This window comes from Parasteatoda tepidariorum, chromosome 4 (genome assembly GCF_043381705.1).
Source record: "Parasteatoda tepidariorum isolate YZ-2023 chromosome 4, CAS_Ptep_4.0, whole genome shotgun sequence".
Classification (NCBI taxonomy): Eukaryota; Metazoa; Arthropoda; class Arachnida; order Araneae; family Theridiidae; genus Parasteatoda; species Parasteatoda tepidariorum.
The window spans coordinates 59,661,461-59,683,301 of record NC_092207.1 but is presented as its reverse complement, the minus strand read 5'-3'; the positions used below and the strand labels follow the sequence as shown (position 1 = coordinate 59,683,301).

The window sequence follows — 21,841 nt, the reverse complement described above, 5'->3', positions numbered from 1 at the left end:
ATTGTTGATTCTTTAAGAATGTTGAGTGTATAAAGACAGAAGTACATTTTGCAAAAAAAATTACGATTCATTTCAAATATTTTTACTAGTTAATATTTTTCTAGTTTTTTTTTTTAAAACTTACTTCCATGTTGAATAAAATAAATATTTATTTCTCTGATGCGCATCATTATCTCTTTAAACAAATAGAAGAATAACGGATAAGCGTTGTTGAAGATTTTTTCTTTGTTTATAGTAGAATTTATCTTATAACAGAATGAAATATACACAGGTGCAAGTAAACAAAATAAAACTGAAACACTTTTTACGAATAATAAAACTAAATTCTAAAAATAAAGATTTGATATTGATTAGAAAAATTTATGTTTCTACACAAATGCACATTATTAAAAATATCAAATCAACATAAATTTATGTAATCCTATCTTTATAAACTTTTATTTAAATTAAGAAAAAAAAACTTATCTATCGAACTATAAATCACAAAAAAAGTAAACAGAATATAAAAAATGTATATAGTTTAGTTTTTAGTCAGATAGGAGTTTTTGTAATTTTAATTACATATGCATGAATTATTTGAGAGGAAATTCAACTCTGATTGTCTGCTAATAAAAATAAAAAACTGTTTGAAAGCGGTCAACAAAAACATGAAATGTTTTTCCCTTTCAGAAAAAAAAAATGTTTATATTTCCGATTTCTTGTGTCAGTTGAAAACAAAACAAAGCGTAAGAAAAAGATGTGGCAAATTAATTTCATTAATCTTTTTTTGATGATAACATTTGTTTATGAAAAATTAATTAGATTGTTAGAAACAAAACTTTTTCTGACTCGTGCACCAGCTTACACCACAAGAGTAAGAATCCTGTATTTCTTCGTGAGATTAACGGCTATGGTGAGATTCAAGTATTTGCAGTTTTAATTAATTCATGATTACTGAGGAGAAATACACTTGAGATGTTATATTTTCAATATCAGGAAATTGTAGACAAGACGTTTTATCTATGCGCTGGGCAAACATAAATCTTATAGCATTGTTAAGACTCTCATAAGTAATATTCTACCGCTATAAAACAGCTAGCATTAATATTGTTTATTTTGTTTAAAAAGAAGAAATGAAACAAATACAGATTAAAATAGTAATACTTGTACAGAAATTAATCACAAAGTACAAAATACTAATTTACTGTTACGAAAATAAATTAAAAGTAAAAAAAAAAGGAATAAGCAAGTTGACTCACTTATTGCAATGTGTAAGTTCCGGACTTTATTGAAGTAACCTTTTTTCATTTATTTACCATCTTTTATTAGTCCAGTCCACATTTCCTATTTTTCCCAAAAGGTTTATATTTGAAAACTAGAAAAATTTCCTCATAGATTAATACTTCACTCATTACTAATTTATTATTTTTTTGAGCAAATTTAAACTCCTTTTTTTCTTCCCAAAACATCTCGTATACATAATATTTTCTTACGCATTGCGCGCAATAGAGCAGTATATACATGAAAGAGTTTGAGATCTTGAGATTAATTAGCTTAGAATTTAATAAAAATAAAATAATTATCTTAGTAGAAAACTTATAACTAACGCAGCTACCATGGAATTAAAATTACTGTAACTATGACCTATACCTCACTATTACAATTACGCATAGAGGATGAAAGAAAAATGATTTTTATTATTATTTTTCAGTATTGGCGAGGTGATATAGTATTTGAGTGATTGTGTGAATATTTTTGAATTACTTTTTATCGATTTAAAATTTTATTGTAAGCTATTTTTTTTAACCAATTTCAGTTTTAGCATTTTTTAGATACTTAAATCACTTTGCTACGTACTTTTTATTTTTATTTGTTGTTCTAAAGAATGTAATTGTAGTTCCAATAAGATATCACCTCATTCATCTATTGTGCAGCTTTTAGTCTATTAGAATAATTTTAAGAAGTGAATATCGACTATTGTTTAATAAAAGTTTTTATTGCATTCAGGTATATTCAACACGAATTATTTTTCCTTTTAAAAAGTCTCTATATACAGCCATCAAAATTTTATTCGGGGAAAGCTTTAGAAAAATGGTGTAAACAATATGTCACAGCTTTGTTAACGCCTAAAAGTTAGATTTGCACTTGAATAGTTAACCATGGATATAGGAGAATGTTGCCATAGTCACGTACTAGTAGAATGTGGCATTTTAGTGTCACAGTAAGTTTTTATACTAGATGCAACAAGCAATAGTCAATACAGCAATCATCTTTGAGCTTGCCATTTCTATTCTCTATTTTTAAACTGATTTAAATATTTACATAGTTATTTATTTCGAAACAAACTTATTTTTTATTAGTTTGTTTTTTAAATTTTTTGTGCCTATTTTATTTATTTTTACTTTTAAATATATTTTCTTTCATAGAGCTTGATGGTGCATCCAGTAAAATAGGTGTCCCTAAGCCTATGCCATCATGCCGACGTGTGCTTGAATCAGTGCGAAACTTTGATAAGCGTTTGAAATAACAATCTTATACCATAGAGGGGAAAAATTCGTGAATTTAAAATAAATTTTAAAGTAGTCCAATTGAAGTTTTATAAATTGTGCATCAAACTGAAAAGTACATTCAACCCTCATTATAAAAAAAAAGAGTTAAAAAATATTTATTAAAAATAAGAGTTAAAAAGAAAAAAAATATTATTGTATAAAAACGACTGCTCCACAAATATACTTGCAAAGGTGCTTTTTAAAATTGTATCAATATCAACAAGGCGAAAATTTATTAATATAATTGTGTGAAGGTAACAGCAAGTAAATAAATTAATAAAATGAAAATAAAAGACGGAATTTTTTCAAATTGATTATAAAATATAACAAATTGATTGGAGATAAAAAAAAAAGAAAGGTACTTCCATTATTTTATTTTTACTTTGGTCATATTGTTACAATTTCAGAAAGCACCTTTGCGGATTACTGTGAGAGCTTAAAAAAGAAGCTAAATCTTTTCATAATTAATTCGATTTTCATTGATTTTTTGAAAAACTTGATAATTTTTATAAATTAATATTTCCTTATTTTTTTTAAATTCTTACTTTTGATTATTTTTTTTTGATGTCTTCCCTTATTTTCTGTGTATTATTAAGCGTTATAAAGAGTACTGTTTAAAAACGTATCCAAACTTTGAATTATGATAAAAATGTTCCTCGTTCAGATGGAATGTTAGTAAAACTTTCATCAAAAAGCTCATTTATATTTTAGTTTTCATATTAGATTTCAAGATTTAGATTTTCAGAATGAGAAATACAGTTTCTATGGATAATTGAAAATGTGAATAGGATTTTTTGTATCTCCCTATTTTAAAATACGTGACTGATGTATGTAAATTCTTTTGTTTCGTAGATATTTTCGCTTGTATTAAGCTTCTGGGTGCTTATGCCTTTAATCAGCTACATTTTGTATTTTTTCACCTGCAAGTTTTACGACTGGGCTCATTTAGCTCTTCACCTGTATACAAGGAAAGATCAGTTATTGCCTGTCTTAAGACGGTAAGAGATACATTTTTCTAAAGTTCCTTAAAAGCAAGCATTAAGTAAGTAATCCACAATTTAATTCATATTATTACTGTATTTATTTACCAATGGTTTTTAAACGCTTCTCTGCTACTAGTTGTAAACTACTTTTTACTATTTGATCTTACAAAAGTAATATAAAAAATTAACCACTGCTTCATTAAATAGACAAATCAAAATCATCAATAGAATGTGGATTGATTGCTGATGCTGGAAGTTGTTAGATTTTAACTATTTCGGTGCAGCTTGCATTTAATTGAATTTTTTTAATTCGATTTTGTTCTCGTTTTCAAAAAAAATCGAAACATTTATCTAATTCGTGCCTTTTTTTTTACTATATGATCGTCTGGTTTACTATATGATCGTCATGTCCTGCTTGAACCTTGTGCCATTTTAGCTCATATTCAATTCAATTCACTCTTCCGGGGGTTTACGTTTTTAAGTTTAACACTAGAAATCATTAGTGTTTAACAGGAGTGCTCTAATGATCTTTCTTAATTTTCTTTTCCTCTCACTTTTCACTTTCTTACCTCTTTCTCTCTACCACGTGGTTGCCAAAATTAGTGGATTAAGTGATTTTAAGTGATCAAAGATTAGCTGATGAGGGTTTTTCGCCTGTGTTAGTCTTAGATGGGTTCCTCGGTGTTACCACTTGGAAGGGAAGAGACCGCTGTTTGTCGCGTGGATACATCCGTGTCCCTGTCCTCCACCTAACACCCTATAAACGCGATTCAACTTCATCAAGCTTGTTGTGTTTGTACGAAGCTTGGCCCTCTCGCACTCGCCCTTTTAATGTTTGCATGAAATTACTCACTCCTTTAATACTTACAATTCACCAACACAATCAATTGATCACTTACTTATTTCACCCTGGACTGTTTCACCATGCAATTTTCCTTCATCGTTTGATCCACATAGCAAATCTCATGTAGAACATACCATATTTCAGCAACTTTACGATGCTCATTGTCTCCAATATTGTCAATATGTTCCGATCTTTACAAATGGCTCAACATCTCCAGGCTATGATGTAGGCTGTGGTATCATTACTGTTAATGTCACACAAAACTATAAAAAACATCTGTTCCCAGCTGAAGCCGTTGCAATTCTATTCGCATTATGACTTATTTCAGCTGGTTTGATCCGAGAATACTGCATCTATGCAGACAGTATGAGCTCTTTAGCTCAACTGGAGCATTTCCATATTTTGCCTTTATTGGAGCATTTCAGTAACTGGAGCATTTTATGATTTATACTGCATATATTATTTAATTTTCATAAGAATGAGTTCGATATTTCGTTTTGTTGGATTCCAAGTCATTTTGGAATTCCGGGCAATGATTTGGCAGATGCAGTCGCTAGATCTTCCAATACCCTCTTAGCTCTTTATTGAAACAGCAGTAGGATCTTCAACACAACAATAAATTGCACGCCGATATAACTTTGGAACAATGCCTGTGTTTCGTTTCTGCAGTTAAGACGTCAAATTCACTCGCCTCAGAATCGGTCACACAAATGCATTTTTATCTGATGTTCAGAGAGCCTCTACCTTAATGCAGTACATGTAATGTTTTACTCACGTTTCATCAGATTTTAATAATTTGTACTTGTTTTAACCGGTATCTTTTTACTTTGGTTGTTTCTTTGTTTTATGCGTACAAGATTAGTTATCCCATCAGATTTGTTAGTTCAAAGCCCATCATCCCAACATCTCTGCATTTTTACATGTTATTGGTATTTTATACTGTATATAACTGTTTTTGGATAATTTATTCACTTTGTATTTTATTACCTACGTACCATCTTCCCCAACTTTGCTCAATTTTAACGTTTTTACTTTTATCTGAGTTTATGAACTTTGAAAGCATTAGTGTGTTTTGTACCGTTTTATCAATATAATATATTTTAATAAGATTAATTGGCACTATATGTATTATTTTTTTCATCTGTTTTAGGAACCGTTTGTTTGTCACAGCATTTTTTGGACTTTGTGCCATTAAGCCCTACATTTATTTAAATTCAATACTACAACAATTATTTACTTACAACTATGTGTCACCTACAATTATTCAACTACGTCTACTAATATAAATATATATAGTTAGATAAATATTTCACTTTACCCTTTCATAAATTTCAAGTATTTTTTTAAGATATATCTGAATGTTTTAAACATTGTGTAATTGCCAAAAAAGGGACCTTCATCCAGATCACGAAATTTCTCTTGATAATTTTCGTATTCTAGATGTTACAGCAATAAATTTGCTCAGGTTGATTCTAGATTTTAAGTTAAATTTCTTGCCTCATATTAAATATTTAATACAAACCTGCAGTCATAAATTAAATTTACTTAAGGTTCTGCATAACCTGGGTTGTCACAGTTTATTTTAAAACATATTCCAGTGAATGGTGTGTCTATATACTTTGTATCAGAACTCATCACTTAAAACGCTCCCGAAATAAATTCGCATTGCGTTATCATTCTCATATCAAAAGCCACCATTATACTTCAAGATTTTACTGATTAGAAATTATTTATTCTTGAAATTATTCAGTATATTATTTCTTTAAAATTTAAATGTTTTATCATCATCTAAACCACTTTCATTACTCTATTGCATATCATCGATACTTTTGGAAGCCAGAGAAAGGGTGCAATCCTTCTTGCAATTTATGAAATAACTGTTCGATATATTTTGCTCCAAAAACTACTATTTTGCAATTTGGTTTTTTAGAAGTTATTATTCCAGTAATATTTTTTTGTTTTACATTTTTTAACGAGGAGATCAACTCATTTGTTTTTCATAAAGCTTTTTGCATTTTTGAATATTCCAAAATGATTGCTTAAAACTTTTAAAAGCAGGATAAATTAATTCTTGCAAATAAAATTAAAATAAAATTCAATACTATAATTTTTTCCAAAAACAATCCTAAAATTTATTTGCAATATAATCATGGGGCATCGAGTCTCCGGGTACAAAAATACATTGATCATTATTTCAAAGAGACAAGATTTAAGAAAGCTAATTTGTCAAATAATCCTTACTTTTTATAGTTCTTTAATTCTATAGACTTTTAATGTTTAAGGGATTTACGAGAACATATTTAACTCTAGAAAAGTTGCCATTTTTATCTTCAGTCTCTTGAGACAATAAAAAAATGAAGTTATTTCCTCATTAAAAATATATTAACTGCTACATTAAATCCTAGAACAACAATTAATCTCATACGTCCATCGGCGCTGGTTTTGACATATTTCAAGGTGTAGGGAATTTTCTTCTAAAAAAAGAGTATAAAAGAAAAACAAAGGTATTAAAATACGGAGAAAAAAAAACTTTAACCATATTTTTATGGTCGCTGGGATGCATGCATTTATTCGCAGACAATATTAAAAGAAAATACTTTTAAGTGACATTGTATGGATTGTGGGGAATGATTTATTTTAACGTCATCATAAATCACATGTGCCTGATATGAATAATTTTTATAAGTAATTAAAAATAACTGATAATGTTTATGAGAAATAACAAACTTTATGTTTTAAAAAAGTAATACAAATCTGCTAACAATATTTTTTAACTATAAAATTATTGTTTGTACAAAAGTTTTATAAACTGCGTATATTATATTGAGATATTGTTAATTATCTTACAGAAACATGGTGTTTTTCAAAAATATAATGCAGACTTTTTAGCTGACCAAATGCTACTTTCTCGCAACAAATCAGTAGCTGACGAAATGTTTAAAAATTGTATTTAAAAATACAAAAGAATCTTATTCGGATAACTTGAAGATTAAAATGCTTATTTAACAAAGATGTACAATAAAAAGATTTATAATAATATAATACAACAACGTATGTAAAACGAAGGTATACAAATGCTTATTAAGTATCAAAAGATCTGTCAATTAACCAGAAGAATCTTTTGTAAAGAAAATAGTTTCATATAAACGGCCAAAATATAAATATAGAGGTAGAATTTTCAAGTTTACGGCCAGGTTTATTAAGAAACAGCTTACAATATAATTTTATGCTAAATATTGTATGCTGTAATTGCGTATACTTTGCAAATAAATATAAAGCATTGATATTTAATGGTAATAGAGACCATGAATCCAAATTCATGAACAAGTAGGTGCATCGTTCTACACGAGTTTAGTACAGATCTTTGGCTATGGATACTGATACGTAGCTGTATCAACTATATGTACATGGCTGTAATAACATAGCTGTGATTACTGATCATTGGCCATGTATATGTACAGCTTTATCCAATACGACTACATCGTAGTCATTTTTAATGAACTCAATTATTAAATATGATAATACCTAGACCGTTTCCGATATTAGGGAAATTATTATATCAATAAAAAGGTTAATATCCATATTCTTCCTCTGTTGCACGGTTTTGCTATTTTAACACTTTCCAATATCTTTCCCATATCTCCTGAAAAAATAAAAAATAGAAAAATCACTTGCATCCCACTATTTGTTTCCCTTTTCACACTTCCACATCTTTCATCGTTGAAAGCTCAATCATTTCGCTCTCAATAAATTTCACGCATCAGAAAATCATTTTATTGAAAAGATAAGGAATGATTCGAATTTATTTTTAACATTTCCCACCTCTCATGAAAATATGAGCAGCCAGTTTGAAAGCGAAAATAAAAAGACAGAATTCACAAATACCAAATGTTTGTGACCTGTAACGATTTAAATCATGTCATTTTCGTGGCAACTGTTGACAATCCTTTTTTTGGATATTAGTTCATTAAAATCTTCACTCAATTGTAAACTGATTTGGGGTGCTATGTTTCGAATCTTAATAAAGAATGAAAGAATTCTAACTACTTTAATAAAATAAGTAGCAAAATAAGATTTTTCATTGATTAAACAACCTATTTTAGATTTCATAAAGTCAAACAAAATGAAATCTATTGCGCCTTTTGATTTCTAAGATCATCTTTATAGCATTCCACTTTCTAAACTAAAAAATTTTCTCTTGAGTTATTACTACAATTAGAAAAATGTTTTTAATTACTAATTCGATTACTGGGGAATTCGATACTTTTTCTCTTTATTAATTATCTTTAGAATGGAAAACATTTTTCATTCAATTAGATAGAATGGATCTAATTGTTCATTCATTCTTTAAAATTATATGCTAAATAGTGCTAAATTATTTTACATTATTGTGAATAAAATTACATTCTAAATAATGCTAAAATACTTTTAAATTATTGTGAAAAAACTATATTTTGAACATCAAATTTGTTTTTAGATTTATTTCCAGATAGCGAGCACTGTTGTACTTGCGGCTTCTTTTGATTTACCTAATATGGTTGACCAGTTAATTATTATTCATTACGAAGAAGAAATGTTTTAATGCTCAAATGTTAGTTTTTTAGAGTTCAAAAGAAGGCACGCATAAAGTTTATAAAAAATATAATTTCTTCTTTTTAATTAAAACCTTGTTTTTGAACTTTTTCTTTGTTTGTCAAGGTTTTAAAACTCAACTTTTTTTTAATGGTGATATGCAGAGTTTGATATAAAAGGGATGGTTATACAAGCTTGCCGTAAGCTAACATAGTTAAATTTAACATTGTTTCAAGTTAAATTTAACTTGTTCCAATGTTAAATTTAACTATAGTTGATTAAAACTTTCTTATAGTTTTTTGACGAAGACTGCTGCTTACAATGCTATCTGGGTTTATGATTTAACTACAATAATTTTCAAAATTATAAAATCTTGATAAATAAAACTTTCCCCGAGAAATTAATATTGTATTGTAATCATGGTGATAATACTAAGTTTACTTTTTTTGGATTTAAGCATTAAAAAAAAAGAATATATGTTGGTGACATATAAGATAAAAGGAATAATTTTAATATAAATTTAATAATTACATAGAAATTCAATATTTCAAAAATAATTTATTTAAATACTATTTTTTATCAAATAAATAGAATTAAAATAATTTGTAGTTACATTTATTTATCAAAAAAAATTTACTTACTCTTTCAAAATTTGATTAAAAAATTAAGTACAACAAATGTAATTAAATTCCATGCGTAATCTTTGAGTAAATTTGTGTGTTAAAATTAATAACTGAATATATTTACACAGAAATCTTTTCTGTTATCTGTTTCGATTGTTTTACCATGTGGAAATTCAATTCGGGGAAATCTATGGCAACAAAAATTTATAATTAACCAACAACCTCCCCCAATTTTCAATTAATATTTTTCAATAAATTTTAACAATAGCTCTAAAAATAATCGTACCAAAATTTTGTATTCACAATTCAACCTTTTTTAATTTCAAACTTTTAATTATCTGGTGCACATACCCAAAATAGAAGTAAATTTCATAAGGAAAGTGACAAATTTAATATAATTATACAACATACTTATTTTGTCCAAGAGTTACCCACTAAGCCTTGAAAGAATCGTGATAAGCAAGTTATCACCAATTCTTATCATTGGGGCCAACATTTTATAAACAAGCCGTGGTCAGGGGATAGAGCAATCGCCTTCTAAAGAGGTAAGTTGGGTTCTTATCCCAGCAATGGCTGGTCGAGATCTGAATCCCGAAACCGGCTCGCACCGACCACAATGCTAACGTAAATATAATCATTGGTAGACGGATCATGGGTGAGAGTCCCCTTACGGTCCGGCTAACCATGGGAGGTTTTCTCTGTTTTCCTCTCCATATAGAGCAAATGCGGGTTAGTTCCATCGAAATTCCTCCACGAAGGCAAATTTCTCCCAGTACTTGATCCAGGAGTTCTCTTATCTTCCATTCAAAATTACAAGGAAATTATTGCGAAATTATAACCCACCTAACAAATTAAAATTATCTCATGAGTAGAAAATAAATGAAAGAATTAAATACTAATGTGGTTTAAAAATATAAATATAATTAATTTAAAACTTATTTTACCTTTAATGTATATATTTGTATAAAATATAATGGTTTAAAGGCTTTTTCTTATTGGTTTTAAATTTAACCAACTAAATCTTTCATCACATGATTTGGATAAGTATACTGCCTCTTTTTTCGGGAAGATCCAACCATTTAAATTTCTGCGAGTTCAGCCAATCTGACAAAAGGATGAGATGTGACGTTTATTTTTCCTTCTCTCTGTTTGGGCTCACCACCACAAACATATAATTTTTTTAATACATATCTTATGTTTAAAATCAGGATTTTCCAGCACAAAATTGCTGAAATATGGCACTGTTTTCCTCCTTTTGGTGATAACAGCCTCTTATCCAGAAAAAAAAATGCCCCTAAATAAGCTGAAACCCTAAACTTCAGAAAGCCAATCCCTGTCTTATTTTTTTTTAAACAAAGTAAACAATACTTAATTTCTTCAACTTCTTTCACTTATCTTTAACTTCAGATTGAACTTTTTCTCATAATGTTTTTCACGCATTTTTAAAACTTTTGAAGCGTTTGTAAAAACTTACCATTTTGATTGAAAAATTTATTTGAGCTGCGTTATAATAAAGAAGAATATTTCTTTCCCTTTAAATATATCCCCTGATAAACTTCTCTCAAAGTATTATTACCTATCATGACAAAATATTAAATTTGAAGTACTGGGGAAATTAAGAGCTTTTCTTTAATGTTTTGCTAGTTTTGGGGTGACTATCAGAAAATATCCTTAATTCTCGAGAAAACCTCTCGAGAATTAAATTTGTGAATAAAAATGTTTCTTAATGATATTTAAAACTGGGCTTCATTGGAATTCGCAATTTATCCAACAGCGTATGATTTCTTATTCGTAAGAAAATCTGATGCTAAAATTAGTAAACGGATAGTTAAAAACTCACTGTTTTACCTTTCCAATTTAATTTTTTAGGAACAGAAATTCCTCTCAGAGATTTTATATATAATTTTACAAATATTGTTTTTACTGTATTGTTTTTACAAATATTGTTTTACTGGTAGTAAATTAAATTTTACTACCAGTTTTCATTTTCAATTTTGGCAGGACGCTGGTCAGATTATCATCAGAGCAAAGGCAGTCACAAATGGAGTAGATGGTTTAGTTATGTCTGGATATGGTCGTAGTTGACATAATTGACCAAGTGGTAGTCTGTGAATAATTCATGACTAATTAAGAGACATAAAATCTCAATTTTTAAAAGAGAATGAAAATAACTTTTATTATATTTTAATAGGTAAACCATTTCTAACTATAAACATAAATTATGCGTGTTTCAAAACCATACTGGCAATCTTTCGATAGGTACTTATTAAATTGTAATAAGCAACACCATTTTAGTAATATTTCGAAGACAGCTCATTTAAATTGCTCGTAAGGTCTTTAAGAAGACGCTAGGTTACTGGGTAGTTGTTGAAATACAAATCTAAAACCCTTTATTCGCTTAACTGAGAGGGTTCAAATAATTCTATAATATGTAGAGATTTATTTAAATAATTCTAATCCTAGATGGCACTATTTGATGCCCTCATTCTTTCATTCTGAGCAGAAGGAAGTAGAACATCGTTATTTAGAAGCACTTACCGCATTCAGAATGGTAGCAATCCCTATTCAGGGACACAAAAGGCATCCAATGTAAATCTTGCCAATGAAGAAAGGAAATAGCATAATAAGGTCCGTAACTTCCATTAGTTACCTGAATGATGTGCCATTCCAAACAATTTCAATGGAACGAAGAGGGATGCTGAATGACTCAGTCAATGCCAGCTGCATAGAATAGAATTCCCCATTAAAATTTGAGGAATCTGTTGGTCTTTTGAGTAACAAAAGCGAATCCGTGCATTTGAGAAGAAGGACCCCACAAGAAACAGCATTAAAGGAGGCATTATAGATAGAGATCTACTTCACAACCATTAAAACCATTAGAGACGGTCTCTTGGATGGAAAAGAATTTCCTTTTCACGAAACGTGAACTCATACATTTAATGGATTTCTTGTTAACATTAAATATTGTCAAGACTAAATTCATTCATTTGAGGTATACAAGCAAACGCACCTAAATAAATATGCAAGCACTGTTGCAGAAATTGTGTAGTAATTTGTAAAACATGTATTACGTGCGTCAAAAATTACGGATATTTGTTTTTTTTAAAGATCTAACACATCAATAAAACATACCCTCCAACATTTGAATGTTTCTCTGAAATATTTTTTCCTGTGATAGTGGACTAAGCAGAAATTTTAAAAGAACAAATAGAGTTCTTCTAAAATTTTGATCAGAACTTATGGCTGTTGGGCTCTGACTTTTCATATATCTGCATCATTTAATGGCGGAGAAAATTCCGTTAATATATTACAGCATTATTACATTTGATTGTAGAAAGAAAAATATTTTCTGAAGGGAAGGAAATCCCGTAGCAGTTGGAGGATATGCTATAATGTAATAAAAAAATGCATCTAACTTGTATAAAACGCTAAGCTTGTATGTGGCTATAAAACTGAAAACATTTCTTTCCTAAGATGGCAGTGAAAAACGGGGTAAATATTCATTTTTTCCCCTTTTCTTAAAGTAAAGTAGAGAAAAAGTTACAAAGTGTGGAAAGAAAACATTTAATATGCTATTCAAGTTTAAGATTAACAAATTTCCAATTAAAGAAGCTTTTTCAACAACCCTACATGAAACACGGGGACAAAAATTTGATAAAATTTATTTATTCAACTAGATAATTCTTATCCGGTTTAAGTTACAATGTAATTCTTTTTAGTAGTTCGTTATCGATTTTTTTTTACTGTTACGTCACCAAACTTTCATATCAACAATTAATTGGTAATGAAATTGCATAAATTTTATTCTTCTAGAGCTGAATAACGTTTTTCTTTGGTTTATTTTATAGTCAAGGTTTAGTTTTCGACCCCTTAGGATTCAGGTGTATTTTAGCTGTCATGAATTACCTCGAGCAACAGCAAAGGATGCTAAATACTGTTATTATTTATTTTAATGAGATCAGTTTCTAAATGCGTTTTATAAATAATGAAGTAACGTAAAACCATCAGGAAGAATAACAAATAACGAATAAAAAATGAAATCGCTTAAACTTAATTGTGTCAGTACATTTCGATAGTTTTGTGCATGATTTCGAAGTGTTGATCTTTACCAATTTATTGATTATTTAGTTTTTTTAACCCCTACGAAGAAGGAGTATTCAGCTAGTAACAATGATTATATAATGAAAAATTTGCATAAACAAAAAATAATATTTATTTTCAGCTAGTCTTTTCTCAGAGAAAAAAATCTCATAAACAGGGCAGTGTGTCTGAAACACAAAGTATTGCGAACCAGGAACAACTAAATTATTTTTGGAAGCTATTTAAGGGCTATTTTTTATTATATAGTCAATGGCTAAATTACTCGACGCGCTGTAGTTTTTTTTAATAATTACATGCTTTGTACGAGTTTATATATAATACTTTTATATTTAAACATAAACTGNAAACTTTATTAATTTGCATAATATCCTATAATTGACATTTGCTGCGAATTTCATTTGATTCTGATGATTCCTTCATGGTGTTGCATTTTCTACAAACAGCAGTTTACATGTAATGGGTTTTTATTCAGGAGAATTTTTATATACTTATAATTTATTACATACTCATTACTGTTTATATATTTAAGATTTATTATTAACGTATTGCATTACAATGTTAACTAATTGATACAAGAACTTAAACAAGTGCAAACCGGTTTCAGTAGCGTTCTCGCGTGCGTCAGATGCGGACGTGTTTCTGTGGCTTTATGCGATGTGTTTATTTGTTTCGCAGTTTTATGCAACGCAGTTATTTGTTTATTTTGTGAGCAGTGTTTGAATAATTAATTGGAAACTTCTCCTAATACGTAAAAAAGTTGATTTTTCGCAATGTAAGAAAGCTCTAATTAAAGGCCCTCGTGGATGATAAAATATTTTCAAACCCCAAAATATCATGAAGATTAAAGGTTTCTGAAACTAGCGTACGATGCATAAAGGAAAAAATTGAGTCAGGGGATGAATCGAAACGAGACCCAAAACGAAAGAAGGGCAATTCCACGGAAGTGTCAACTTTTAAGTGAATTTTTTATTTTATGAATTGCATATTTTAATTTTAAAAATATATTCAAAAATATCCAAAGTCTACATATCGCCGTTTCATTTTTGATAATTTTAAATTTTTTGAATCTGGCAGCATTCTAAAGTAATCACATGGCTGACAAGTGAATTGTTCACATTTCTGCTCAAATTGTTTTCTTGAAAAATACTTTTAAAATAAAAGAAATGTATCTTCCTTTTGCAATATTTTGATAAAAATATGCATATAGAACAAAATTTAAACATTTTAAGTTTAATATATAAAATAAAAGTAACTTCTTTTACGTCATTCCGTCACATGTCTTAATAATGCATAAATTTCCTGAGAACGAAGATAAGATGTGACATTGGCAAGTTAGATATAAAACCTCTTCAGAGACAACCTAATTTTCAAACTGTTGAAATTTTTACTAATTCTTACATAAATATTAATCCTGTTTATCTGTTACATTCTGTTTATCATTTACATATTAATAAAACATTTTTTAAATGAAGGCTTTCTTCTACTAAACTTTTTGTCATTCCGTCACGGTCATTCCGTCACAGCAAATAGATGTTAATAACTGCTAGCCAACCTGAGGTTAATTTTCCAAATTCACATTTTACATTGCTTACACATTATACTAAAAGTATAAAATAGTTCAGAAAAATAATAGCTGCAAAATTCGCAGAAACTACCAGTTCTAAGCGGCATGCCAAAAGCTTGGTTGCCAAAATGTCATTCCGTCACGCAAATAAAAAGTTCGTAAAATTAAAAGTAAAAAAGATAGAAAATCCTGCTTTTTTAGTTTATGAAGCGCATTACGCCAATAATAATGATATGCATGAGAAAATTTTTTTTTAATTTGAAATTAGATACATAGAAACTTCAATTAATTGTTATTTTGCAAGTCAAAATGTCATTCCGTCACATATGGAATTGCCCAGAAAAGATGCGGCGGAATCTTACAGTGCGCCTAATAATTTAATAATTTGGCAAGGGATTGTAGAAGCGCCAAAAATAATAAAAAAATAAAAAATTGAAGTTATTTAAAAATTTTAAACCGTTCAGTTTTGTGCACAATTTTGTGGAATTGGTTAATGCCGATTTGTTGATGACTCGCTTACTAAAAACGAGTATTCAGCTAATAATGTATTTACAAGTTAAAAGTGTTCATAATAAAGGTTGATTGTAGCAGTTAATTTAGCATTTAATATTGAAAAGCGGACAGAGAAAATAGGGAAATATTAGGGGGTTAAGGCCCGTACTCTTGCACATTCACCAAACTCTTCGCAATAATTGTTATTTCTTGGCATAGAACAAGTATCTTAGCATAAAACAATTTTCTACAAAAGTTAAAATTACTCACTTAAAACACATGTTTAACCAAATTAAGTGAAAGCAGTTAATAAATGGTTAATAAAACAGTTTGATTACCATCCTATTTATGACTATTTGACTGCTTCATTTGAATATGGTAGAACAAATACTAAATAAATTGTTATTTAACCATTTTTCTCGAAACATTTCTAACATTGCAGACAATTATCCTTCCTTTATAAAGAAACAGAAATGATGAATTTTCATTTCAAAATAAATTAAAATAACGAGAATTCCTGTGCAATTAAAAGATATAATTTTGGATGAAAAAACATTAAGGCGTTATGCTATTTAATAAAAGCCTAAAAGTAAAAGCATGTTTTCTTAATGCATTTAACGTAATGTATTTACATAAAGTATAGCAAAAATTGAATAATAAGGCATAAAATAGTAATTTGACTGTACTTTTAATGTCTAATTTAACGAGACAAAATAATCTGGTATTTATTGGAGCTTTTTTTTCACGTGAAACTTCTTCACTCTTCTCCAGTAATTACTTTCTATCAGTATTAATTTGCCTTTTGTTCCAATCTAAAACACTTTACCTTCAAATCGCAGAAGAAATCAACTATTTCTACCGGATATCTCTTGTTAGCAAATGAAATGACAGTCGGGTTTTGTGAAATTGAATATATTGTTGTTATATTGCTGAATATGGATCTCATAACTTGTTGAACATTTATTTCTGTTTCTTCGTTCATTATTAAAATTAGTGTTTTTTTGTTGCATTTTCGTATTTATTCCAGTTGAAGCATCTTTCTTTCCCCTTTTCAATTCTAACAAATAATACCTACTGAATTTTATTTCTTGATCGTTAAAACACAAATTTTTTAACTCGTCTCGTATATCCACTCTAATAACACGCAGAACTTATTCTTGATTCTGTCCTGCTGTAGAAAGTAAATATCTTTTTGTTGCTTTGTAAGTCTAATAATATTTTTTGCGAGAAAAGTTTAACCCTTTGATACTATTAGTATAATATTTGTTCATTACATTTTTCAGATGATTACATGCATTAGTAAGAGCTTGCACGCTTGAAATTTACTTAACAGAAGTTTATATCCTTTACCACTGTTCATAAACGTTGTGCAATCCAAAAAATGTTTATACAACGTTTTTAGATTCTCATGGTAAGGCGTGACAAATATTTCATTCCTAGGCGAAGAGACACGAGAGATACTACTGACATCAAAGACAGTGACAAGTGTACTTAAAAAAACGAAGCAAAGAGATTTAAATACTAGCAGAAGTTCATTTATTGGCACCTCATAAAAAATATTGTGAGAAAAAAATATCCTTACTTCATTAAATGCCGCTGAACTAGACTTCAAAGCGTAACCAAAATTACACTATTGAACGAACGAATAATAAACGATAATTTTTATTGCTTTTTGCTTTATTGTTAATTTTTACAGTACTTAATATAAATATATAACTAAGAAAACCGTGTTTTTCCGTTTTTTGTGCCATAAACTAACTGCGTATTTTTCTTTCATAATTACAAGTTATAATTTCTCACCGAATTCTTAAAACATCTCTTAATTATAGTTTATTTTGTTGGGGAAGATCCATTATTACTGTCTCAAAAAGGAGAAAGGATGTAATTTCTAACAAAGTACGCAAGTTTAAGTAATTTTTTTTCCTAAAAAGTAACAAGAACCCATTGATTTTCTTTTACATGAGTTATTCGATAGATATTTTACGCGACGATGCTGTTAAGGACTAAATGAAAAATCTGCATTTTTTGAAATTTTGGATATCACATTTATTTTTCTCCGGATGCCCCCTGTCGGGTGCGGGACGGGGTTAAGCTTTAATTTCACATTTATTTGGATTTCACATTAACTATAGCTGTATCTACTAAAATCGTTAATAACAAAGGAAAGTGTTGGGCCACAGAGTTTTTTCCTGATAGTAAACTTTAAGATTCAGTAAAGAAAAATATTGGAGTGCTGGTGTTTTACGAAGATTTTCAGGGCAGAAAAATGACAAAAATTGAAATCTTCTGTTAGTTTTGATAGCACAGCTCTGTAAAACAGTAAGGCTCCATTCAAACGTGTGCATGTCCATAGCTAGATAGCGATATACAAATATATATATATATATATATATATACACACATACTTTTTTTTTTTTTTGAAGAAAAAGCTAGTTTTTTATACAATACTTTCTCCGAGTATTTTCGTATACTTATTGATTGTAATTGAAAATTTCAATCAGATTACGCTCTACAATTCTGTGTACTAATATCCTCTTATTTGTATGTTAAGTGAGGAATGAAGACAAAAAAAGAATCTTTGTTGAAGGCAGCTAGATTTAAAAATGGATGCTAGAGAGAGATAATTATGAATTTATAACAAACATTTATGTAATAAATTCTTACATAATAAATAGTAGTTATTAGTTTNTGTTTAATGAAGCAGATACAAAAGAGTGAAGAATTTTAAAACTTTGCTTTCGTGAATTAATAATTAACTAATATAACAGTGAAGAACATGTTGATAAAGATTTCGAACTATTGTTTTGCTTGGTATTTTTTTCTGTACGATTTGCATAGCTATTGCTGATGAAAACATTTTAAAGTAATTTAGTGTTTTAATTTTTTTCTTGAAAGTAAAATGTTCGGAAATATTGGAGTTGATAACAAACTTATTTTGTTGAAAACTCAATTATCAAATTAAAGTAATTAAAAATTTCAGCTAATTAAATATTTTTTTATTTATTTTTACAATATCTACAATATTTTTTAAATAATTATATTAACGTTCTTTCATGCTGTTTTCGCTTCGTTTCATATTTTTTTTATTGTGTGTGCTTATCACAGTATAATCAATGAATATAGGTTGGTACTTTATTTACGTCCTACTAGAGCTGCACAATGGGCTATTTGCGATGGTCTGGGAAACATCCCTGAGGATGATCTGAATACATGCCATCGCAATTTTGATCCTCTGCAGCGAGGATGGCTCCCCTGCCTTGGTAGTCCGACGACCTGCGAGTGAAGTCGAGCAATTTACGGAAGAACGGCTTAACGAGGATCGATACCGCACACCCAAGATCCCTACGCAGGCTGACCAAAGTGGTCGCCCATCCGGTTACTGACCGCAGCCAGTGATGCTTGACTTCGGTGATCTGCTGGGAACCGTGTCTTAACGATCAGTCCACTGCGGGACCAAAGACTTATGAAAGAAGATTAAATGGCATACAAAATCCTATTTTTTTCCTGAATCCTCCTCTCATGGCCACTTGCATTATGGATGTGTGTTTCTTTTAATGTTTTAAAAGAATATTATAGTGACCAAAAGTAAATTAATGGGTTCTTTTTGCTCACAACCGAAATGCTTGTCAGGTACCATAGATTCGCCATCTTTGAGTTTACGAATGTAGTGGAAAATTAATTAAAATAATTTTGTCTTGAAATTTTGATAGAATAGAAATCTGTTGTCTCTGAGACACGGTGAAATATGTCAACGTCTCCAGAACTGTATCCTTATAATAATTATTGTTTCTCTTATAGTGTTTCGTATGGCATGAGTGCAGCTCCCTCACAATCTCGAGGCTGCGGTTCTGATCTCAGTGCAAGCGAGCCTAGCACTGAGAATGTTCAGCGAGTCCATTGAAGCTTATTTAATAGTGATGCATGGTGAGCGGAGTTTTAACCTTTGAAGAAAAATTTTCTTATTCACTGTGTTAGTTTTCTGTCCAATAAATACATAATAACACAATCTTTTCATTTGAAGTCAATTATGGTATTGAGTGAATTCTAAAACTAAAAGCTAATGTTTAATTGTAGATATCTTTAAAAATGAATTTAAAACAAATGCTTGAGCAGATTTTTTCCTAGAAAAGAAATTTTCTAAATTATAAAAACAATCCTTTTTTTCTGATTGTTGCAACACTTTGAGTGATAATAAATGAATTTGCTTGTCACTATCGTCTTGCTTAGAAAAATTCTATAACATTCATATCAAACATTTAGTGATTATGATGTGAACATACTTTCGTAATAAATTCATTGAAATTCAGGAATTTGGAAGCTTGCGAGATTGTTCAGCAAAAGTTTTCAAACCGAAAAAATCTATAACATTTAAAAAAATCTATAACATTCATGTCAAACATTTAGTGATTATGATGTGAACATACTTTCGTAATAAATTCATCGAAATTCAGGAATGGAAGCATGCGAGATTGTTTAGTAAAAGTTTTCAGACTGTGATGTAGTCTGAAAACTACGTATTAAGTTTTTCTAACATTAAACATTTAACATAGATTAGAAAATCATTTAAAGCTACGTACTTTTCTTATATTAAATCCTTTATAATTCTAAACTATTAATTTTGATGATTCGTGTTTAATTTTGCTTAATTCAGTGCAAAAAATACATGGGGAAAAATATTTTCAAAACAGATAAATCAGATGCATAAATTTATATAAGTATAAAACTTGTTTTTTATAACTCAAAGCTTAATAATTTCAAACTTATTAGTTCAATCGACCTGAGACTTATTTTCATAGAATAATGGGAAAAACGCACATCGGAAACCTACTTACATCAGAAACTTACCTAATACCTACTTTAAACAATGCACTGCGAACAATTACATATTGAACTACGGTAAAAAATGCTACCAAACTGGGTGCAGTATCCATTAAATCCACTTTACAGAAAAATCTATTTTTACCGTAATATTTTATATCGTAAATTTTACAGTACTATTAATTTAATTTTAGTGGTTTATTAATTGTAGAATAAATATCACTGCAAAATTTAAGGTATGACTGAATTTTGGTTTCATAAAATTTTATAATGAAAATAAATTGAGACCTACAGAAGTTAGACTTATGCAAATCGAAGTAACATAATTTAGCATAATTTAATATAATAGAGACTTCAAAATTGTCATGTTATAGACTAAAATTTTTAAAGCCAGTTTGACTTAAACACCCTATATAATTAGATCGTCAAATTAGCATTTTTTTGTAAATTGGATGATCTTTTATTTCATATATTTTTGCAGATAAAGTATGAAAAACAATTTATTTTCCCTGTTTGCACTTAAGTAAATAAATGGATATCTAATTTTTGAAGGTAGTAATGTCATTTGATATGTATGTTCAATGATATATATGTTCAATTAAAATACAAATTAAATTTCTAGAAAACTTAGACAAATAAAGAAAAAGAAATACATAAAAAATTTGATAGCATCTGTTGTAACATATTTAAAATGTTTGTAATTTCAATGAAAGTTGCAGAAAAAGTAAAACTGATTCAATAAGCGACTCGTTTGAAATTAACATAAATTTAAATTAAAGTTACATTGGATTTCGCTTTACAATTAATAGTGTATGTCATTAATAGTATCTTCCAAAAGACAGTGCTATAATTCAAGACAGGTTACAATTAGGTTGACATTTTGGAAGTTCCAATCCATCTTTAATTTTTTCAATTGGAGATAATCCTCTATGTAACATTTTTTAACACCTTAAAGGCATTAGTTCTTATACATCAATCTAGTTTTTGAACCTAAAAAAAAATCGTTAACCTAGTTTAATAGCATTTACCTAGTTGAAGGTGTGATAGTGCTAAAACTGGATCTTGCGTCCATAGCACCAATCAATCTTTAAATCCAAAATACTTCAAGAATAGGAAGTGGAAGTAATTTCAACAAATTTGTAATTTAGTAACAGGCTCAGTGGCTGGCTGACATTATGTTGTATCCTTCACCGAAACATTAAAATTTGTTCACAGAAATTACGTTATGTAATCTTCCTGTATAGAACTTGTAATGCATATAACAAAATACACCAACCATTCCTTTTAAAAATAAAATATATTGTTGAAAAAAATGA

General features: G+C 28.9%; 1 long non-coding RNA gene across 1 annotated transcript; it reads left to right on the top strand.

The window, feature by feature from the left end:
• Positions 1-600: 600 nt before the first annotated feature.
• On the top strand, positions 601-19,689 carry LOC139425506 (uncharacterized). The gene is made up of 3 exons (XR_011636699.1): positions 601-892; positions 3,381-3,526; positions 19,506-19,689. It is a non-coding gene; the product is annotated as an uncharacterized lncRNA (long non-coding RNA).
• The last annotated feature ends 2,152 nt before the right edge of the window (positions 19,690-21,841 follow it).